Source organism: Sus scrofa, chromosome 17 (assembly GCF_000003025.6).
Source record: "Sus scrofa isolate TJ Tabasco breed Duroc chromosome 17, Sscrofa11.1, whole genome shotgun sequence".
Lineage (NCBI taxonomy): Eukaryota > Metazoa > Chordata > Mammalia > Artiodactyla > Suidae > Sus > Sus scrofa.
In genome coordinates this window covers 59,448,926-59,472,767 of record NC_010459.5, presented here as the reverse complement: position 1 = coordinate 59,472,767, position 23,842 = coordinate 59,448,926, and the positions used below count along the sequence as shown (strand labels likewise).

General features: G+C 53.5%; 1 long non-coding RNA gene across 5 annotated transcripts in view; it reads right to left on the bottom strand.

The window, feature by feature from the left end:
- LOC110257416 overlaps positions 1 to 23,551 on the bottom strand; it is a 96,596-nt gene extending 73,045 nt beyond the window's left edge. For 3 of the 5 annotated variants that reach the window (XR_002339982.1, XR_002339980.1, XR_002339981.1), the window contains exons 1-2: positions 22,669 to 23,551; positions 14,775 to 15,040 (exon numbers count right to left, since the gene is read on the bottom strand). This is a non-coding gene — a long non-coding RNA (uncharacterized LOC110257416). Of the gene's footprint in view, positions 1 to 1,276; positions 3,973 to 6,891; positions 12,138 to 14,774; positions 15,041 to 22,668 lie in introns of those variants that run through there. The other 2 variants (XR_002339978.1, XR_002339979.1) reach the window with 2 other exon arrangements.

The following is a 23,842-nucleotide window of genomic DNA, read 5'->3' as shown; positions in this document are numbered from 1 at the left end:
CTTGGGGTCTGAGCCGTGTCTGCAACCTACCCCACAGCCCATGGCAACGTCAGATCCTTAACCCACTGAGCGAGGCCAGGGATCGAACCCACATCCTCATGGTTGCTGCTCGGATTTCTTTCCGATGTGCCACAGTGGGAACTCCTGTACATTAATTTTTAACATTTTTTTAATGGGGTTTTGAGCGAAGGAGCCGGGAGCACATCACATACAGAACCCCGCATCCTCCCCTCCCCGGGTTCTGCTGGCGTTAGGATGCACACCCTCGTGGGCCCTGCTGTTGGAACAAAGGCCATGCTCTCCCAAGGCCGTGGCAGAGGAGCGGAATGAGGTAGGCGACTTTCTAACTGCGAGAGGCCACCCTTGCCCGTGCCTGGACAGGCGTGCCTCCTGTAGGAACGCCCTGCTGTTCTTTGGAAATGCCCAAACCTTGCCAAGGGCTCCGGGCTGCCTCCCCCCATCCCTCAGCCTGCTCTGGTCACCTGGGCACTGTTTCTGTTCCTTGTCTTGGTCCCCTGACATACGGCCCTGAAGAGTAGACCCGTTCACCCCTTCTCCCACTGACCGGAGGGGAGCTCTGGTCTGGGATCGGACGAACCCATCTGCCATGGGGTGGGCCCTTGGGGACACCCCCTCCCCCGCGGTGCTGGAAACCAAATGGCACTGGGGTGTGAGGACAGGCGGGATTGGCAGGGAAGACGGAGCAGGTTTTACCACCTGGATGTGGCTGGAGAGTCGGGGAGCGGGGCGATGGTGAGGCCATCCGAGGTGTATTTCACGCCAGCCGGACGTGAGGAGGCATGTTCCCCCGCACGACCTCAGCGGGAAGGAAGGAAGCCGAAACCGAGCCTGGCCGTGCCTCCCCACCCCCCCACCCCGGCTTTCAGGCATAACAGCCCCGCACATATCCGCTCCCCCTACCCCCGCCCCCAGCCACCCCCCCATCACCCCCCCATCCACGGAGGAAGCAGAGTGGTCAAGGCCGTTGGGCGCAAGTCGGATGAGGCCACGTGCAAATTCCAGCTGCAGCCCAGTGGCCTTGGCCATTCTCGGGCCTCTTTGAGTCTCAGTTTCCTCCGGGGTGGGTGAGGGTGTGGCTGGGACGAGGGGGCTGCTTGCAGCAGAGACAGGGTTCAGGAGGAGGCCAGGCACACACCTTGCGCCAAGGCACGAGCTATTCCATCCCCGATGGAGGACTAAGGAAACGGGGGGGGGGGGGGGGGGGGAGGCGGCCTTGCTGGGGAGCCGGTAGGGGGCGGAGTTTGGGGTGGGGGGAGCTCTGCCCAGCCTGAGCAGAGGAGCACGGGAAACGGCGGCCACCTGAGATGGATGCACTTAGTTCGCGTGTTCCACTCTGACTAGACATTTGGGGGGCGCATTCCAGCCAGGGAGAGAACAGGTAAAACTGCACAGGGACCACCAGTCTCGGGAACAAGGGGTCAGAGCAGCAGGGAACTGGAAGACAGCTTTAGGCATGGCTTCACCTGGTGACCGACTCCCAGTCTCATCTGTCCTGGGAAGGAGGGTCAGACTGAGAAGGGAATAGCCACCGCCCCAACCGGTAATTCAGGCAACGGCTCGCTGCCTGGGTGGACACAGCTCCAGAGTCCACAGGCTATACAGAGCAGGAGAAATTTCCCCCTTGCCTGGGGCCCCAGGGACCTGTGTAGCCGGTGAGAGTCTCAGGCCACAGCTCAGAGGGGCAAGAACTAGCCATGTTTTGGAAATTCACTGCCGTGGGCCTCTCCTGCCAGCTGGAGGGGCTGCTGTGCTGAGGTCTGATCAGGTCCCAAGATTCAGGCGGGGTCCCTCTGGTCCACCATCCACCAAAGTGTCACAGCCTCCACCCATCCTGGCCCCGAGTGAGAACAAGCGCCTTCCACACACTCTGGCTCCCCATCTCTGCCCCCCTCTCCCGGCCTCCCCAGACCCCCAGCCTCAGCTCTGCAAGCGGCCGTGGTCAGCGGGATGTCTCCGTCTGACTCACGCGGGTCTGTCTCCTGCTCCTCGCCAGGCATCAACTTTTCGTGTGCAGCTTCCTCATCTTCAGAATGACAACCACAACCCTATTTCCGAGTTGAGGAAATTGCCTTCAATTTACAGATGAGAAGGCTGAGGCTCAGGGAACCCGAGTTCCATGGGGGCTGCCCTGGAGCCCACACCCTCAGCCTCCCTGGTGATGAGGTGCCCAGGGTTTCTGGCCCCTGGTGCCCAAGTCTCGATGGGCTCGTGACCTCTGGCTGCCCCTGGCTGAGCGCAGGGTGGGGGTGGGGGCAGCAGAGCAGGAGGCAGTTAAAGGGTTGGAGAGGGGCTCCAGGTGGCAGGGGAGGGAGAAGACCAAGCTGGTCCTGATTCAACCTTCATGGGACGGTTTGCGTCGGCTGGCTTGGGGTTCCTCCCATAGCTGACCTGTGAAACGGTGACCTGACCCAGGATTTGTCGGCCCTCTCATCCCTGCAAAGGGCAGGCTTGAGACGGAATTCCTGCGAGAACTGAATGGCTCTGGACTCACCCCAGGCCTCCCTGTCTTGTCTGATGCCTTTGAGAGCTCTCCTGGGTGACCCACTGAAGCACATTAAATGTTGCCCCATTAGAGAGGCCAGTTTGGCCAAAGATCTTTGGGGCAGGGAACGAGAGGCATGTGATGACCCCTTGGGAGGCTGTGCCGCCCACATGGGCAGTGACAGACAGCCCAGGGGCTCGGGCAGGCTACATCAAATGCTCACGCTGCCCTGCCTGATTCTTTGCTCCTGAACTATTTGTTTAGACTTCAGCATAATCCCTGGAAAAGGTCAAAGGCGCCTCCAGAGGGTTTAAGATGCACCAGGAAAAACCTGCCATGATCAAGTGGGAAAATAGGACCTGGGTTAATGAAGGTCGAGTTTACCTTTGGTGTCCTGGGGTGTTCGGGCTGGACGCAGCCTTGACAACCCCTCCTTGGGAGCCCTGTTCCACAGAGGGAGAAGGTGAGGCCAGAGCCTTCTCAGGGTTTGAGGGAATAAGCATGGGGGAGGGGCCCTCACATGATCCATGCAGTGGTGGCTCACACTTGGAGGTACTAGTATGACCTCATGTTGAGCTTAATGTGGATACAGAGAGTGGCACATGGAGATATTTGTGTGCATGCCTGGGTGTGCACACACACGCACTCGCCTCCTGACTCTGTCAGCTAAAAGCAACAATGCCCCAGGAACAACGAACACACCCGGCACCCACATTTTGGTTTCTAATACCATCCCCCAATAAAAGCGACCAGGACTCCTTAGAGAAGTAGCTTCTTTGGCATAGGACTATGCATGATGACCTGGGGGCATCTTACCGCGCCAAAGAGCAAGGAAATGCTGAAGAATTCACTAACCACCACCCATGATAAAGGGGGTATGTCCAAGAGACACAGGGATCAACGGAAGAACCCCCAGTGGTCGAAGCCGGGGGAATTTGTGCTGCAAAAATGTGAAAAGTAATATTGGATAGAAACTCAAAATATCCATGCACTCATACTGACTAAATAAATAATTGAACAAATAAACAAGCTGGGGAGACGAGGGAACTCTCCCATGAAGAATAATTCCAAGCGGTTGTCGTGTCCTCCAGCCTCCAGGAGGTAGAGCGGGAGCCCCGCGCCCCCACGGTGGGCTATCGTGGCGACTTCCTTCCAGAGAGGGTGGGGTGGAAAGGGAGGCGAGCAGAGTCCTTCAACGGTAGGGGGGTCTGATAAACAGGAGCCCGGCCAGGTGGTCAAGGTCATATCAACTGTGATGAGTGAGGGCGAGAGCATGGGCTCTTGGGACAAGGTGACGAGAGGGTAGCAGCGTGGACTCCCTCCAGCAAACCCCTAACCCCAGGGGGAAACCATCAGATTCACTCCAAGTGACGGCCATTCTATAAAACACCTGACAAGGAAAGTCTGGAAAACTGCCACGGCCAAGGAGATGAGAGGACTCGATGTCGTGTGGGGTCCTGGGTGGGCTCCTGGGACAGAAAGACGACATTTGGGGAAAGTTAGGCTAATCTAAATAAAGCATAGGCTTTATTGCTTCATCAACTGTGACAGTGCACCCCGCTGATCCAGAACGCTAGCGGGGAGTTCCCGCTGTGGCCCGATGGGATTGGTGGCATCTTGGGAGGGCTGGGACCCGGGACTGAGTCCCGCCATAGTGGGTTAAGGATCCAGCGTTGCTGCCACTGCAGCTTAGGTTGCTACTGCTGCTCAGATCTGATCCCTGGCCCACGAGCTCCAAATGCCTCATGGTGGCCAAAAATTTATAAAAATAAATGTTAGTGGGGACGTAGGTGGGCAGTACATGGGAACACTCTACGCTGTAATTGTGCACACCGAAAACTGTTCCCAAATCAAAAGTTCTTTTGTTTAAAAGCCCCTGCTCCCACCAAATCAGTAATCAGGAAACTGCGAAACACTACGAGATGGCCCCAAAGAGATCAGGTCCTAAGCCCGGGAACCTGCGAATGGGCCTTACTTGGAAAAAGTCTTTGTTGATGTGATGAAGGGTCTGGAGATGAGATGACACCCAGGAGGACTCGCCACCCACAACAAGGGTCCTCCCGTGAGTGAGACAGAAGGAGGGAAGCAAGAGGAGGTGGCCCCGTGATGATGGAGGCAGAGATGGCAGGGATGCAGCCACCGGCCAAGGAGCACCTGGGCCACCAGGAGCTGGAAGCAGCAGGAAGGAGCCGCCCTTGGCGCCTCTGCAGGGAACGTGGCCCTGTGGTCACATGTGTTTGGGACCTCTGCCCCCAGAGCGGGAGAGGACACATCTCTGCCGTTTCAGCCCCCTCCCAGCCCCGCCCCAGTCTGCGGTCACTTGGTACAGCAGCCGTGGGAACTCTGTTGGTCATCTTTTCAGGGTCCTGCCAGGAGCCCCCCATTCAGCCCTGAGGACAGCAGGACCCCACGCTGGACAGCACAGTGAGCGCGGCAGGTGATGAGGCCTTAACTGCAAATAGTTGAGGGAGCTCAGTGGGCTGCACCGCAAGACGTTCAGAGCCCCGGCGGCCGGAACCGGGTTCCCACCTAACCTAGGAGCCGAGGAGGTGCTGCTGACCCTTCCCCCAAGATCCGAGGAGGCGAGGGATCAGCTGAGCTTGTGTGGGTGGTGGGGACATGGGGAACAGAGCGAGCTAAGACTCTGAGGCCAGAGGAAGCACACAGGCGGCTGAAGGAGCAGCGGGAGGACCAGGGGCGGGATGTAAAGATGGTGCCCGGGAGCCATCATGAGAAGGGACCCCTTGCAGGCTGGCACGGGGGTCTGGCACACCCCAGAGGACCCAGCTGTCAGCCTCTGTGGATGGATTGGGAGAGGCCCCAGAGTGCCTGGGAGGCAGGGGGGTTGCTCAGGGCAGCGGGGTTGCACAACCAGCTCCAACCAGGCGTCCGCAAACTGTGTCTATAAAAGGCCAGAGAGTAAATACTCTAGATTCTGTGAGGGCCTCCGCAGAGGAAGTTGGGGAGCAGCTTGGAGTAAAATCCAGAAAAGAATGGGCATGGCTGTATTGCAACATGACTTCCTTTGTGGACACTGAAGTGTGAATTTCATGTCACCAAGCTTTTTCATTCAATCAACCATGTGCAAGTGTTAAAACCGCTGCCGGCTTGCAGGCCTTATAGAAACAGGGGCCAGGCTTGGCCGCAATTCGCTGACCTCTGACTGTCCTGCCCATCAGAGCCACGCCCGGCACCCCCATGTCACAGCCCCGAGCAGGCCTGCTGGCCCGTGCACAGAGAGCAAGGCCGGAGGCAGCCTCAGCGCCAGCTGGGACACCAGCAAGTCGTCACCCCACGTCCCTTCCCAAAAGCCCAGGGAGCAGCAGGAGGACAGGGCCGAGTCTGTGGGTCCCTCTGTCTCTGACTCTGTCTGCTCGGGGCAGCGCACAGCAAGGAGCCTTTCTCTTTGGGCTGTGGCTTTGCCATTGAACTCCGACTCCGTCAGGAGAGACTCTGCTCTGCAACCACCTCTGAACCTGTCACCCTTCAGCCCTGCCCCGCATCTGGCCTCCATCAGCCTTCAAGCAACAGGTTGGGGGGGGGCGGTTACTTGGAAGTTACTTTTTAAAGGCACAGCTTTCTTGACCAGCAAAGGAAAGCAAAGGCTTTCTTGCTCCTTAGAAAAGGCTGGCCAAGGGCTGGGGTGAGGGTGGCTAGGGAGCCTGGTGCAGGAGGCAGAGAGGACCCTGTCCTTGGGTCCCCGGGCCTGCCTCCAGTGTCAGTGGCTACAAAACACATCATTTCTAAGGCAGCTCTGCAGAGACAGCACCAAGGTGTGGAAGTGGCCTGGCCCACTGCCCCAGTCCTCGCTGAGGTCACCTGTCTCACCTGCCTCCCTTCCATCCCTTGGGCTTCCCCTCCACCATGACGTCACGCTCTCCTCTGTGCCCTCCGATCATCCCTCACCTTGGCCTCCAAGACCTGCGAGGGCCAGCCTTTGCTGATCTGCCTGTCACATGTCCCTCAACTCGTCTCTCTTACACGCCCCTGCCTCCCTGACCACAGGGCCTTTGCACCTGCTCTTGCATCTGCTGATGCTCCCCACCTTTTCGGCTTGGTTACCTCCTTCTTACCCATCAGAGTGCAGGTCCTAGCTCCATTTCTCCCCTCGTCTATATAATAAATACATATATAGCATATCTTTATTTTATATACATATACATATATTTATTTGTCTTTTGTCTTTTTAGGGCTGCACCCACAGCATAAGGAGGTTCCCAGGCTAGGGGTTGGATCAGAGCTGTACCTACCGGTCACAGCCACAACCATGCCAGATCCGAGCTGTATCTGTGACCTACACCGCAGCTCATGACAACACTGGATCCTTAACCCACTGAGCAAGGCCAGGGATTAAACCCCCGTCCTTATGGATACTAGTTGTATTTGTGAACAACTGAGCCACGATGGGAACTCCTTTATATAAGATATATATGTATCTTTTTATACACTTACTCCCTGGAGAACCCTAACAGATACAATACATAAAGCACTTGACACCTAAGAGGTGTTCAGTGAATGGCTACACTATTTTTTCTAGCAGACTAATCCAGAGCCTAATGCACAACAAGTACCTTGCTAGGTGCTAGGGAGGAGGGAGCCTTGAAGCGGAAAGGCCAATGTGGCCTCTAGCCATCATCTCTCTCCTCTGCTTCTCACGGTCAAGTGTTATTATTGTCTGTCTTTTATGATGAGGAGAAAGAGACTCTGAAGATGTAATTGCCAGCAGCTCAGAGGCCGGATCAAACCTGACTTGAAGTCCATGCCCTTGACCTCTTTGCCACTTTTGTCCAGGCCTCTCCATCGCTCCAGAACAGTGTTCTCTGGCATCTCTGCCTCATAGGTAAGCACCCAGGTGATCTATAGGAAAGCCAGACTCAAGAAAGTCCTGAAGGTGACACTGGGTCCAGGCCAGGACTCGCCCACCCCCTTTGCTGGGCGGAACCTCCATACCATTGGCCATGCAGCCAGGGAAGAGCATTCATGCTCCCTGAGCTGTGCCTTCCAGAACCATGAGGTCCTCCAGCTATGTGTTGCACCAAATTGGTTTTGCTGTTACTTCAATTAGAGCTTTTTGGAATCATTGTCTCTGTCGTGTTCCTCTTGCCTCAATGCAGCCCAATATGTTCATTTCCAAGAGCCAGGAGTCCCCACGAGGTGCTAAGGAACAGAGTCTGAGCTACAAACACGCTGGGATGTTCTCTTGCTGCTCCGCCTGGGAGCCGAGGGCCACTGGAGAGATTCCAGGCCATAGGCAGTCAAGACGTGATGTTTATTCCTCCACGAAGTTGTTTAGGTTATTGAAACAAACCTCCTGCTGACTCTGGTTATGTTTTTATGGGGACTGACTCCATTGGACTCAGGGTCTATACTCTGGACCTGACACCCACCAGTCTTGTGACTTTGGGCAAGTTGATTCTTCTTTCTAAGCCTTGGTCTATTTACTATACCTCAGCTAGCCCTTGCTTCATAACAAACAAGCCCCAAACTCAAATGCTTAAAATAACAGACACCTATTATTGTTCATGCGTCTATGGATCAGCCAGTGGCTCTTCCAGCCTCACTCACCCTTGTGAGGTCCTCTGCAGTTTAGGTGGATGGCTCTGCTGGTCTTGGCTGGGCTCTCTCACGTGTTTGGGGGCTAGCTGACTGTCGGGTGGCTGTCATTGGCCTCAGATGGCCTCAACTGGGACAACTGGGCTCTCCTGAATGTGGCTTCTCATCTCCCAAGAGCTTAGTCTCATGGCATAAAGGAGGGCAGAGAGGGTGCATGTCACAGCCATAAATCCCTCCTGAGCAGACTTTTCCTGCCAGCCAGCAGCCCCTCCCACCTCTGTCACCTTGCACCCTGGGCTTTCCCGATGCCTGAAATCTTCTCCCCCTGGCACACCATTCCATCCTTTGAGGCTTCCTTTTAGGGGCTGCCTCCTCCAGGAAGCCTTCCCAATGCCTTCCCACAATCCCAAGGCTGAAAAATAACAGGGAACTTGTGCCCGTTTTCCAAACACTGGGGTGTACTCTCTCATTTAACCCTCACAGAAACCACAGAGAGATTGAGTAAGTTGCCCTAAGTCACGGAGCCAGGATTTGCACCACGGCCATCGGGCTGTGGGCCTGGAGGCTTTGCGTGCATCCTGCATGCTGCCTCCAGAACGCTTACCACCCTGGGCTCCCCCTGTTTATGTGTCTTAGAGCTTGGATGCCTCTACCCACAGGACCAGTTTCTAGAAGGCAAGGACCAGCCTCAGAACCCCGCGGCCACGTCCAGAGCCTGGCACCCAATTGGGTCTGGATTTGTTCCCATCAGGCCCTTTGGCTCACGTGCGATTCTGAGCCGTTTGAAGGACGGGCTGGAAGACTCTTTTCATCAGCATCCATTTCCCCAGCAGGGCCTGGCAGACACCACAGCCTCGCCAGGCTGGGTGCAGTTGTTCTGTGGACACAGAATGGTGCCCCCTGAGATGAATCCTAATGCCCTGGGAGGTGGCACCCTGCCTCCTTGCCATTCTTCTAACGCACACACCCTGCAAAGACAAGCACTCAGGGACGCCTCGTCTGACACGGTGCGCCTTCCAGGAACCCCCATTGCGTCCTGGAGGAGGCTTAGCGTGGCCTGAGGGGACTTGTCGTGCGACGTGAGCTGGGCTGCGTGGTGAAGGGTTAGGGGACACAGACCCTCCCTCTTGGCCCCTCCTTCTTCTTATTCTCATTGATGACATGTGCCTGGCACACCCCCTTCTAAGCATTGATAAGCACCAGCTCACCTGGTCCTCACAACCATTCCATAGTGAGAAAAGTGTCCTTGCTGTCCCCACTTTATAGACGGGAAAACCAAAGTAGGCAGAGGTCAAAGGACTTGCCATGGTCACCTGGCGGTGGGGGGCCAGGCGTCCAGTCCAGAGCACTCAGGCCGGTGAAGGAGCTGAGACGCCTGAGGCCGCACCCCACACCTCAGCGTTTGATAGCAGTGGGTTAACACTGCCCTGTGCTTCTGCCCCCATCTGCGCAGGCAGAATCTCTGGCGGTGAGGGGGCGGGGGGGGTCCCCACAAGTTGTGTAGATGCAGGACCACTCATCTTCCAGCAGAACACTGACCTCCTTCTCTTCCTCAAAGTTCTAGGAGAAAACCCATCTGCAGAGAAAGGCCTCGCTGATGAGGTGCTGAAACCGCCTGGGACCACGGGGTGGTTTTTGTGGACCCGCGCACTTTTGCCTTCTCTATGAAAAGCATCGGAAAGTATACTTTACGGCAGCACTGGCACAAGGACGAATGTAATCCAGGCCAGATCTGCTATTAGATATTATTATAATGTCCTTTTTTCTTTTTAATTGACGTGTAGTTGGTTTACAGAATTGTGTTATTTCTCCTGTACAGCAAAGTGATCCAGACACATATATACATGATATCACACATTCCGATATATATAGATTCATACACACACACACCCCTTTTTATACTCTTCTGCGTTAGGGTTTATCTCAGGATATTGACTAGAGTTCCCCGTGCTCTGCAGTGGGACCCTGCTGTTTACCCGCCCTCTGTGTAATAGTTTGCATCTGCTCACCCCAACTCCCTCTCCCGCTCTCCCCCCAGCCCTCCTCCTTTTTCTTCTGACTTTAAAAGAAATGGCAACAGCATCGAAGGGCCCTGGAAGTCTCGTGGCCCCAGCACTGCGCTCACGAGTGGGGAAGCTGGCCCTGAACTGCCGGGCTTGGGGCAGAAAGGCGGCAAGGGACCCTGTCCTGGCCCTGCGTCCCTGGTCCTAGGGGCCGCAGCTGTGTGGATTCACAGTCTGGTGAGACGGCGGCTCAAGTCCACCGGGCAGGGGTTGGGGGGAGGTGAGGGGACCGCCCAGAACCCTCCTGCCTTGTCTCTGTCCTTTAGGAAACCGCCCTGCCCCAAACTCGTCCTCACACGTGAACATCATGCGGAGTCCACCGCCCACCAGTTCCCCAAATACTGGGCTGTGGACTCCAGCCTTGGCTGATCCAGGCTGCTGTCACCCCCGGCCCTATATTCCAGGACCCAGTAAAACACTCGCAGCAGCCTTGGCATCGGGGAGCCTGGCACCCATGGCTGAAACCACACACCAGCGTTTCCCTGGCCACAGCGGCCAGTCGGACCCTAAGCACTTCTGGAGCCCCTATCCCCGAGTCGCTGGCAGGAGTGCCACACTTTGGACAAAGCTGGTTTCAAACTTCTCGCTTCTGAACATTTCAGATTATCAGCATTTAAGCAACAGGTTCTCCCCCCACCCCAGGAATTCTGCTATTTTATGTCACATCGTGATGAATCCCTTTGTGATCAAAGTCTGGGGTCTGAACATTTGCAAGTCCTTCGCTCATTTTGTCGGACTGTTTACAGATGGAGCATTCCCGCTAACACCTCTGCCAGGAAGCGCCCCAAATGGTCATTCCTCCGTCTTGCTGTCAGGTTTGCTAATTGCCAAAGTCAGTTTTCCGCTCAAAAACTGCTGCTTTGTTTTGTTTTCCAATTAGGGCCTAGAGGGCTGAGCCCGCCAGGGACAACCATCTGCTGGAATGGGAGCCACGCAATCCCCTCCGACTCAGATTCCCCGACGATGTCCAGGACACGCAGCCCAGTTGCGCTGCAGATGAACCGCGAGGAACCGCGCAGCACAGCGCGTCCCAGCAGGGGCTTCTCCGAAAATCGTGTGTACGGTTTATCTGAAGTTCAGGTTGAACCAGGTCTCCCACGTTTTAGGTTGCTTGGTCTGGCAACCCTACCCCGATGCCCCCAGCCCCCAAGAAAGCCCGGGCATTCTGCCTGCTCTTTTGTGTCGCACACTGGGCAAACTTGGCCCTCTCCTCCCACATGCCAAGACTGTCCCAATCGCTTTCAGGGCATTGACTCATTTCACCCTCGGCGGGTCCCCTGCAGGTCACTGCTCTTCTTAGTAGCAGGATTTTGCTTACACCACTTAAGCCACTTATGATCTTAAAAGTTTCCGTGAGTCAGGACTGCAGGAGGGGCTCGCTGGGGGGCTCCTCCTTGGGGTCTTTCCAGCAGCTGCCGGCCTTGGATGGCTGGAGGCTCTGCCCCCAAGGTGGGCCCTTTCACAAACCTGGCACATTGCTGCTGACCTGTCAGGTGGTACGCCTCTCCCCTCTGCCCCTGCTCGCCCCCAACCCCCATTTTACAGGTGGAAAAACTGATGCTCACTGAGATTGAAGAACCAATCTGGGTGGCAAATGGCATAACTGGGGCTAAACCCCCGCCACCTGCCCCCCGGCCTGAGCCCTTAATTGCTTCCCAGCTTCGTTGTGGACGAATGTTCCACATGCATCCTAGAGGGAGCAGCTGTATTTAGCGACCTCAGGTGCAACCCCGAGCACAACCCAAACCAAGAGAATGGCACCCACCAGACTTCTGGTCAACCTGGAGAAGCACCATCGGTAATCCCCGTATTAATTTATGACACAGGAACAGAGGGTCTGCAAGGGCATGGAGCTGGTTCCTGTAAGCAGGCGACGCATGTCCCAGGCCGTCAGGATCACGCTCTTAATCGGTTCCTTCACTGCGAATTCGAAGGGACGGTCCAATCCGTTCTCTGGCAGACCAGTTACAAACTCTAAATTCAGGGAGTCCACATTACCCAGTGTGGACCACACGATTCTGCAGGTGCAGAAGGCGTGACGTCAGAGGATGCTTTAACTGGGGCATGAGTGAGGAACAGCGCAAAATCCTGCCGTTCCGGGCCTTTTGGGGAATTAACCCTGAGCCTCCGGGAGGCTTCCAGGCTGGAGGCCCTTCGCCCTAAGCCTCTCAAACAGCTCCCTTCCAGCACCTTCCACATTTCCTGCTACTCTGAAGTGAGAGACGACGGGGCCTCCGGACGAGGTTGGGAAAAATGTGGTAACTGGAGCAGGTGGGTGCCACTTGCGACTGGCTCCAATTCCAGCCCCGCAGCTGCTGCCCAGCTGCAGGGACCCCAATCCCAAAGTTTTCTGAGGATTTTCCCACCATCTGGGCCCAGAACTGCCCATGCCCAGAAGATTCCTGTGAGCCAAAGTGGCCCATTTCAGATGTCACCGGTGCCTGCAGAGGGGCCATTCCCAGCCCGTTCCTTTCCCTGAGAACATTTTAATCCTCTCCCACCCATGCCCCCACCTCCTGCAGCAGTCAGGCCCCATCTGTCCATCAGGAGAGGGGCTCTGCCCAACCCCTCACCCACGCCTGGTTTGCAAAGAGCTTGGAACCTCCCCAATAATATGACGTTACCCTCCGCTGTCATCATGGTTTTACTGCTCTAAGAGGAAAGAAGAACTTCGAAGTTTGAGAAAAAGTCCCCTCCCCATTCTTCACTATTATTATTATAGTTATGATTGTTATTCACCTGTTAGCCCTGTGTCCAGGCGTTTGACACATGACAGTGGATCAGGGAGCCGGGTTACTCCTCAAGAGACCCCAAGAGCCTGGCCAAGCTTCCTTTTGCTTCCTTTTCCTCGCATGTGCTCCACTGCTCTGCTCTTGGAAGAGCAGGTCTCAAATCATTCATTCAATAGACTACCCCGAGTGCATACTCGGCGCGGGGCTCCAGAGAGCCACCGAGAACAGCAGTAATGGCCACATATACTAAGGACATTCAAGGTATCCAGCAGCACGCCAAGCCCTCAGCATAAATTACCTGAGTCCACACGACAACCCTCTGAGCCAGCGGGCTTCCCACCTCCAGTATGCAAAGCAGCAGGGGTCCTGGGGTTAATTCACTGGCTCAGGGTCAGACAGCCAGTTCACAGCAGAGGCAGGGACCCAGAGCCCAAGGGACGGAGGCCTCTGACAAGATGCTGCAACCAACACACGCATGTGGTCACCACCCAGCTCGGGGCTGGGAGAGATCATCTCAGCAAATGCACGTTTGGTATCTCTGCCTTTTGACATGAGGTCAAGGCAACACAGACTGCATCACATGGGATGGGCAGGATACCGACACGGTGAAGCACTCTTTCCTGCTAGGGCTAGACATTTCCTTGAAATACACAAACGTGAATGGCGTGGCCGTCCAGCTGTGAGAAATACGCAACCAGAAACCCCATTCTCCACCTCCTTCTGTACCCACTCCCGTGGCAGTGGGATTTTGTGGCCCCTGGTACCGAGACTCGGGGTTCATTACCATGCCCTTGAACCTTGGATCTTGCTTCCACTAGCAGCGTGGGGAGGGGCCGAGGGCCCCAGGCAGCCTCTCTCTCTCTCTCATATCCCTGCCTCCAGCAGGAGGTCAGCCTGCTGGAAGACGAGTGACCACACGGAGCAGAACCAGGTCAGCCAAGTCCAAGCTAGCCTAGCCAGTCCCAAGCCAAGCCACTGGCAGATGGCACATCATAAGCAAACCTACAGACAGCAGCCAAGGCTGGCCAGCGAAACCACTCAAATGACCCACGGATTTGTCAGGAAAATGACAGTTATTTTTTTCAAGCCACTAAATTTTGAGAGGCTCTGTTACAAAGCAGCAGCCAATGACCTATTAACAGAAGCTAGCCAAACTTCAAGCATTTTGCTCTGTCTCAAGACAGATCGTTTGAATTTAGGCAAAACTTGGACCCCTGATCATCAAGAACCCTACTGGCAAAACAACAACAACAACAAACCAGACTGGCAACCTAGAGCCATTTCATTCCCACGGCATGTCCTTGGAGAAACAAGCCTTTGGTTGAGGAAACTTCTCAGGGCCTGCATTCAAGGGCTACCAAAAAATGAAATCTCCTGGCTCCAAAGTACAAATAAACCCTTGCAAAATGAAATTGATAAATGTCTCATTAAACGCCTTCAAAACATAGCATTCTATCAACTAGTCACGTGCAACTGTCAGTAGCTATGACTGAAGTTGAGCTGAATACACTGGAACCAAAGGAGTAATTTCTTAATCAAATCCAAAACACTAACGATGGTAAGTTCGTATAGTGGTCTTTCCACTTTTCCTGAGCCCAATCCCACATATGCATCCAAGGAACACTAGTAAACCTTTCAGAGAATTTTACAGCCCCCTTCAAATTGTCTGTGTAGGCGTGCATGTACTTGCATGTATTCAACATGCTGGGGCTCAAGGCCACCAAAAATGACAGTGACCGGGGCCTGCAAAAATCTGCAGCCAGCTCTGGGAAAGTGTATTCGCTTTACAGAGGGAAGAAGTGAGAACTTGGGAGGCTAATTGCTCCTAAGGGGACAACTGGCACTGCTCTGAGTCAGGAAACAGGCTGCAGGCTGACGGGTGCGGTGACCCTCGTGGAGACGGCGGAAGACACCCCACGGTACCTTGCGTGTCCTGGAGAGACCGTGGTCCTTGCTCTCAGGGCGTCCTGCAGGTCACCCAACTCCTGGGCTGGTCGCACTCGTCGGCTGGCTCGCTTTTCCGCTGGATGGTGAGCCCTCCAAGCAGGGACCGCCCAGTATGCCTTGTCCCTCTGCTCGTCCCGGGGCTCGGGGGCGTGTCCGAGGGCCAAGCGTGCCACGCGCTGCTCTGAGTACTGCGACCGTGGGGGTGAACACAGCAGATGGCCGCTTCACCCTCGCACAGGAGGCTGATGGAAGGGAGAGGCGAGAAGCCAAAATGATGAGCTACTCATGAATGCACAAGGTCCCCAACCTTGACCTTCACCTCCCTCTCTGGCTCCCGGGCCCCCTGGGAGGTGGACGGGGGTGCCGAGGCCCGAAGCTCTCGGCTCGTGGGGGCGTGAGCGGCTGCAGGGGCGCAGAGGATGCCCACGGGTTGCTGATCTTCAGGGTCCCCCCGCCTCCCAGCATCTGGGAAATCCGAGTAAAGGACTCAAGACTTTTCGGTCACGGAATCGTGCCTCCTTGCAGCTCTCTTCCGAGATAGCACCGTGTGGATGACAGCACGGTGGGTGTGGAGAAGGTCACCAGGGTGACGGGAATTCAGGAAGCCACAAGGAGCCTCGTGTGGCTGAGGCATAAGGAGCGGCTGAGATGCGGTTGTGATAGATAAACAACAGAGGATGGACGGTACCGCACAGGGAACGGCAGGCCGCACCGTGTAATAACCCACGACCGAAAAGAATCTGCACGCCTGGAACTCACACAACATTGTAAATCAACGACAGTTAAATAAAAAATTCTTTGAAAGAGGAGGGTGTAGATGAGAAAAGCCCAGATCAAACACAGCCCCACGAAAGATTTACACTCACTTTATCTAAGAGTACCTGGCAAATAGCAGGTTCCTGGGAACTGGCTTTTTCTTTTTCTTTTTAAATACTGACTTAATGTTTACATAAATCAAGAGAAAAGGCCAAAATCTCCAGCACTCATCCTGCCCCACTTCTAAGGTAGAGCCATGTTTAAAGCTCCTGAGCCATTACCAGTCCCTCTGTCATCAAACAACTTTGAAGACGATTTGATAGCAATTCTAATTCACACCGATGTTTCCTTATATCTAATCTGTAGCTGTAATGAGGGCTCCTTGAGGCCAGGAAAATCAATTAATTACTTGGAAAAGGGTTCCCCTGGTGTTTGATCCAGGTGACTAAGGGGCAGGAGTATTTAAGACACAAAAGGTTCAACTTTTGAAACTCCAGACCCTCTGACCCTGGGTACGACTGGGAGGTGGTGGCTGAGGATGGTTTCCTGGGTGTTCCTGTAATGATGTGACACTGACACACACGCACAATCACAGAGGCAGGCAGACGCACCGTTAACTGCAATTTGAGCGGCAGTCTGTCTCCTCTAAAACTTTCCCTAAAAGGAATGCTTATTTTCCTTTGCAATTTTCTCTTTCCCTCAACTAAAACCTTAGGCCCTTTCTTGGGTCCCAGGGTATGGAGAGAAAGAAATATGTCACTGGGGAATTCCTGTCGTGGCGCAGCAGAAAACAAATCCGACTGGGAACCATGAGGTTGTGGGTTTGATCCCTGGCCTCGCTTAGTGGGTTAAGGATCTGGCATTGCTGTGAGCTGTGGTGTAGGTCACAGATGCGGCTCAGATCTGGCGTTGTTATGGCTCTGGTGTAGGCCAGCGGCTACAGCTCCGACTAGACCCCTAGCCTGGGAACCTCCATATGCCACAGGTAAGGCCCACAAAAGACAAATATATATATATATATCTAGGTCTTCCCTGGTGAGAACTGCTAGGAGAGACACGTCTGGAAAAGTCTCTGAATACACCTGTCAAGACGCATTCCACATCGGCAGGCCAGAACTGATGAAAACCATGGCTTCTCTCCGAAGCACTTAATTCAAGGCAGGCACGATGTCTTAATCGATGCCCGTGGGGTATGGGCACCTGAAATTGGTCCCTGTGGGTTTAGCCACCCGCCTCCCATTTCCTCCATCCAAGCTTCCTTTGGTCCACGAGCTGAGGGGGTACCAGAGCCCAGGCCAGTCCTTGCATTGTATCCCCCTAGCCCTGAATGGATAACCAGGTTGCCCAAATCCAGTGGATGCAGGACTTCCCAGGAGCGACTGGACCAAAGATCTCTCTTTGCCCTTGGACTGGAGGGAATAAGAGCGGGTCATTCCTGAGTTCTCTTGGGTAAGTTAGAGGAGGGAGCCCACATCAGACTTTTGATCCCATTCCATGGGCTTCAGGAACTGGAGGGATTCTGCTGAGAGGAAAAGGTTTTACTGCACAAAATCCAAGTGTAAGGACAGCCAGTCCCCACAAGAACATGACCCAGAGACAAAGGGTCACCAAGAACCAGGCTTCGTGTTCGCTCTTCTCTTCTGGGGTCTCGGCTTCCTTGCTCTTCCTGCTGCCTCTAAAGATGGGCTTTCTTCAATGCTCTATGTCTAGGGCAGAAAAGGAGGCCCCTTCCTGAGCTGTTACATCAACTCCAGCTCCCTCACCCCAGTGTCCATCCGGCTTTCTCAGACCATCCCACCTCTAAACTCCTGGTGGACAGTTTGTTCGGGCTCCAGCCCTGGTCCAATCAGACATGGCCGGAGCAGTAGGGTCATGCCCTATAAATGGCCACAGAGATCTAGATATCTACCCAGATGGTTGGGGGTTCAGTTTTTAAAGAATGGGCTGTAGGGAGTTCCCACTATGGTGCAGTGAGTTAAGGATCCAGCGTTGCTGCAGCTGTGGTGTAGGTTGCAGCTACAACTTGGATTCAATCCATGCCCCTGGAACTTCCCTATGCCATGGTTGCAGCCAAAAAAGAATGGGCTTTATAGACACCCCCAAAACGACTGGCACACATGGATACGGACCTCGTCTTTTGCCTCCTCAATGAGGGAAAGATCCTCGTCTTGGTAAAAAGACGCAGCAGCTGTAATCACGGGATGGGGGCCTGGTGTTTTTGCAGATGGCTGCTGTCCCTGACAACCAACCAAATGAGTCCACCCCAAAAGACGTCTCAGGGAGAGGGTTCACCACCCGAGAAGAAGAAACAAGCGTATTCTGTTTTTAGTGGCTCCCGCTGCCCTCCTCCTCCTCCTAAAAATTCCAAAAGGGAATCGATCACCCCATGGACCACCCTGGGGTAGGAGAGATGTTCCACAGCCTGCAATGGCTCCCACTTGCTTCTGTGGCAGGCCTCGCTCGACTGGTGTCCCCTCATGTTCCAGCTCAGAAAGCTGGACAGCCCTGCGCACCTCAGCCCATCGCCTCTGAGCTCCCGAGCAGTTGTGTCCTTGCTGCCTCCTTATTAGTTGTGCTGTTTGGGGCAACTGCTTTGTCTTGCGGGTCCTCGGATCAATACCTCACCTACAGTGGTGATAACAACACCTTCCTCCAATGTGTCCGTCTCTACCCGAGGTACTGAAGTATCCACCCTTTACCACACCAAGCTCACCTCTAGGAACGAGGTACACATGTCCGAAATGACTGCTGTGGGTGACTCATGACAGCATTATTTGTCATAACAAAATATTGAAAGCAACCCAATCGGCCATCGGTGGTACCAGCTGAAGAAACCATGGTGCACTCCTTTCCCAGAATATTTAGCCAAAAAAGGAACAAAAAACTGTCGGTTTATCACATTATAAAAATTAAATATTTGGTCTTTATGCCAAGTGTCTGGCACTGAGCTCCTAAAACTTTTGGAATTTCCAATCTTTTATATATACTGATGACTCATGGCGGGGGGCGGGGGAAACCTAGACATCTTCAGGGTGGGGGCTGATGCCAGGAAGAGGAAACCATGATTAGTGTTGGGATTTCCAGCCTCACCCCATGAACCCCAGGGAGGATAGAGGGGTTAGAGATTGGATTCAACCATCAGTTGCCAGTGATTCAGTCCATTGGCCTACATAATGAAACCTCACTAAAACCATCATGGAGCTTGGGAGCATCTGGGTTGGTGAATACACTGACATGCTGGGAGGGTGGTGGGAGCTCCGTGCCACCCTGCCACTCCCTCCCCCAATAACCTGTTCTGTGCTTCTCTTCCATCTGGCTGTTCCTGAGCTGTAGTCTTTGTTAAAAAAAAAAAAAAAAAAAAAAAAAAAAGAAAAACCTGTAGTCACAAAGAGAGTGCTTTCCTCTGAGTCACTCTAGTGAATTCTCAAATCTGATGGGGAGCAAGGGTTTTGAGAACACCCAAATGTGTAGTCACCCAGGGACCCAGCTTGTTCTGGCAGCTAAAATGGGAGCTGTCTTGTGGGACTGAGCCCTTGACTTGTGGGATCTGATGCTCACTCCAGGTAGATAATGTCGGAATTGAATTGACACTCAGCTGGCATCACAGGATTGGGGAGCTGGTGGGGAAAATGACACATACTTGGTATCAGCATAAACCACACATTTGGTGTCAAAAGTGGTGTCAGAAAAAAAAAATCACAGCATTGTACGCTTTCAAGTAAGAGAGTAAAGGGAAGGAAGTCTATGTGCTTGGATTTGCACATGTTCTCCCAATGAGACCGTGGGAGGGTAGACCACAAAGTACTGAAACTGACTACTTACCTAGACCAGGTGGGCAGGGACCAGAATGGGGACAAGATTTCCCTACATAGACATTTTTGTAGTTTTAGGGGTTTTTTTTTTGTTGTTGTTGTTGTTGTTTTAGTTATATAAGAGTAGCACTTGGCAAATGCTTTCATTTAGAAAAAATCCTCATAAAGGTATCACGAGCCTTCATCCTCACTGGGCCTTGCTGGTGATGGATTATATCCCAACGTGAGTGAGCCCTACACATGCAGATGAGGACCAAGGACTGGCCACATGACTGTAGGCTAGTTACCCCTCTGGGGCTCGGGTTTCTAGATAATCTGTAAGATGAGGACAATGAGGGAACCTCTATCAGGGAATCATATTGAAGATTTTAAAAGGGGGCAATGCTTTGAATAAATGTGAGACGTTAATGCATGTTTTGAACTCCTCCTCCTAGTACCTTGCAAGAGAAGCCCCTAGAAACATCTGTGGCTTGACTAATAGGAATAAAGCTTTATGGGAAATCTTCCTCCTGGAATAACCTAAAATAGTCTTCTATGGACAGGCCTGGATTTTGAATACTAAAGACAAAGAAAGACAGAAAAAAGACAGACATATAACATGCAGGCAAGAAGAAATGGAGAAGATACGCACTTGAAATTCATTTAAAAGGTCCTCCAGAGAGAGAATGGCAGAGCAGCAGTATTGGAGGGGAGAGCAAAAGGTCTTCCAGAAACCTCTTAAAATACGAGTTGGGGATGGGGATCTTCAGATTGAAAAGTTATACCAAGCGGTAACTGATACAAACTGGAGGGGGAAAAAAACCCATGTAGACACTTGCTACTGAAACCACAGACTGTCAAAAATAAAGAGAAAACATTCTAAAGCACCAGAGAGCAAAGACAAATTACCTACACAAGAAGCTCAGTCTGTCTTTAGAGATTTTCCACCAGCAAAAACCACATCAGGGGAGAATGAAATGACCTCTTCAAACAACAGAGAGAAGACAGCTGTCAGCCTACAATTCTATCCCCAGCTAAACTATCATTTATAAGTTCCAAAATAAAGATGTTTCAGATGGACAAGGACATGGAAATGTCACAGCTCCTGGAGCTCTCCATAGCAGGAGTTGGCAAGCTGCAGCCCTCTGGTCAAATCTTGCCCAGTGTTTTGGCAAATGAAGTTTTATTGGGACATGGCTGAGCCCATTCCTATACAGACCGTCTAGGGTTAACTTCAAGTTACAACAGCAGAACAGCTTCAACACTGTGTGACCCATAAAACCAGAGGTATTTACTCTCTGGTCCTTTGCAGGAAAGCTTTGCTACTCCCTGCTCTGTAGGACCCATGTGTATTTATTCATCTGACACATCCTCGATTAACATCTGCTGGGTGTGCCAGACCCAGACATGGCGAGATGAAGAATGGGAGGTTCCTGGTCCAGGCAGAAGGAGGCATAGTAACAGCTCTGGGTGATGGTGGACCCTCTTTGCCGGGAGATGGTGCCAGAAGCACGTGGGGAGGTGTAGCTTTGGGGCGTGTCTGAAAACAGCCAGACAGAAATGTGTCTCGACATAGACAGCTCAGCCCTCTTTGAATCTCATGTTTTGGACAAGGAGCTGGCAGGCTGAGATGGTTCAAGGGTCACAGCATTGGCTTTGGTTCCTTGGGTCATGGAGGTGGTCAGGAATTCCTCATCCCTCTGGCTTTCTGTCCTCTTCTGCTCTCTCCCACCACACCTGATGCACAGCTGATGCTAGCACAGTCCAGCTTCCTGGCCCTCCACTGGCACAGCATCTCACCTCCGCCCAGGCTCTGCCTCTTTCTTGGGGTGCCCCTCCTCCACAGCCCAGGTTGCCTTACTCCTACTCATCTTGCCCACCCCAGACTGGGTCCGTCCCCCTCGCTTCACTGTATTGCATTATAAGCATCTATGGAGCACCTTCCATTTCGGGGAAGTGCCTTAGCTGCTTATCTCTGTGTCCAGGTAGGTTTTCTCCACTTCCACCTGCTTTCTGGGACTGGGGTACATCTAACACCAGGACAGCCAAAGGGGACATTTGCTATGCAATCACCGCAGAGGAGGAGGCAAGACCTTTTGATGCAAAAAACCTCTCAGGAAGCGCTAGAGAAAGGACTGATGTTTCTGCTGATGGTGCCACCCTCCCTCCCACCCCCTCACAGATGGTGTTGGAGGTCGAGCCAATGCTGGGCGCCAGGCTTGATGCCAGTGGTTCTTGGCGACCGTGTCGATAGATAGGAATGGACGAAAAGCAGCTTCCTGGTGGAGGTCTGTTCAAACAAAGGCGGGAGGAAAGGAGAGGGAAGAGGCAGATGGGGAGGCGGCAGGCTCGTGTTCGATACACGACCTCCGCGGTCCCACGGGATTCTCTCCCTGTCATGAATGCTTGATCTCTCTGCCTCTTCCGTTCCTCACCCACCTCTTGTCATTCACTCAGTGCGTCGTTCTGAAATGCTCGAAGGATTAATGAGACACGCCTGGCAGAAAGGTGGTGGCGTTCATTCATTCTGGCCCCCCACAGTTACGAATTCTTACAATTTCCCTGCACTAAATACCACTCGGATCTCAAGAATTCTGAGCATTCCTGCCAGCGAAGAGAAAAGAAATCACATATTCAGTGACGGAAGGTCCCAAGTGGGTTTATAATGGTCTGAATGACTGGTAACTTTGATTTGCTTAAGCTTTGAGATACTTAAGAATTCGCATAAAAGGATTTGGGGATTTAGAGAATGCTTGTCTTCCAGGGGGGATAACTGACAATTCTGACAATTTCTATAAGTCAAATTCTATTAATCTGAGGAACATTCAGAGATGTGCTTCCGTGAGAAACTTTTCAGTAAAAATAGGAGCTGGTGACTCGTTCAGGGACAACTTTGAAAAGTTGGAGACTGTATCTTTGCCTTGTATGGGTTTAGGATTAAAAAGAGTTTTCTACCGACACTGCCTCTCTCTGGATCCGGTCTCTGATAAAGCTGTGAGGTAGGCAGAGCCAGAATGATCACATCCATTTTACAAACGAGGAAACTGAGGCTCAGTTTAAGGCTGGTTCCTCTGGGTGTGGGGGTCCGGGGAGTTGATGGCAAAGCCAAGACTCCAGCCCCTTCTGCTGGGCTTCCAGGGTCTGCAGCCTGGGCAGGTTATGGGGCTCCCTGCTGAGACGGGCCCCCGAGCTTGTTTGGTGCTCCACTGTTGCCATCTTGAAATTCTCAACCCTCTTGAACCCGTGTCCCCAAACCAGGTTGGTTTTGCCCCACGCACAACAAGCCGAAGCACTAAGACGCAGCAAGAAAAGGGTTTACTCACCAGGCAGCCAAGCGAAGAACCAAGAGAAACATCTCAGACGTGCCCCATCCTGGAGGGCAAGGGGCCTGGGGCATTTATAGGATAAGGAAGAAGGCGGTCTGGAGCGTGCGAAGCGCGGGGAAAGGTGATTGGGGAAAGGGGCCGTGATGGCCACTCTGCGCAGGCGTAACCGCCCCAGAGCCTCTGCGTGTTAAATAGAGGCGCTGCATGTGATCCCAGGGTGGTTTCCAGCCCTCTGACGTCAAAAGGACCCCGAGCGGACACTTGCGCATGCCCCGTTGGAAGGTTAGGGGTCCTATCCACTCTTAACCGGCTCAGCTTCAACTGGACACAGCTGGTTCCAAGGTCCTGGACAACAACTTGGGCAAACAGCTCATTGTTCAGGCTACATGCCCCTTGGAGGACAAGCAAGTTTTCTGTAGCAGCAATGGAAACGACTTAGATTAGTGAGGGCAGGTTACAGGTGTAATGGGTTTAACCACTGATGACAGAGGGCCTCACCAGGAGTTCGGCATTTGTTTTCTGCACTGAGCTCTGCAAGCCTGTGGCCGGCCCTACTCACAGCTCCCAGGGCTCCCCTTCTGTTCCCAGATCCCAGAGGCGCCAGCCAGGCTGGGGCTCCTCTGCCCTCCTCCTTCTTCCCTCGGGATGCGCAGCAGCATGAAGGGCTGAGCGTCGGGGACGCGCGCCTCCCATGCGCGCTGCTGGCTCCACCTGTCCCTTCACGGCCGCAGAAGAAGTTAGCACCTGACTCCATCCGTCCATCAACGTCAGGATTCTCTACAATGAGTTTCATTAAAACCAGCGGCTCCCTGGGGTTCCCGCTATGGCACAGTGGGTTAAGAATCCCACTGCAGCGGCTGGGGTCACTGCGGAGGTGCGGGTTCAATCCCCCGCTCGGTGAAGTAGGTGAAAGAATCTGGCATTGCCACAGCTGTGGCTCAGATCCCCTCCCTGGCCTAGGCACTTCCATATGCCTCCAGTGTGGCCATAAAAAAACAAAACAAACAAAAAGCCCTAAGAGGCTCTTGGGTTTTCTCACATTAGATGTGACCAGACCCAGCCAGAACACCGGACTTCTCTTGGCAACTTCGCTGGGTTTTTCTTTGTCCCTCCCCTTCTCTGCCTCTCATGGTCTCCAATTCTTGACTCGAGAGGTGGAGGGGGGAGAGCA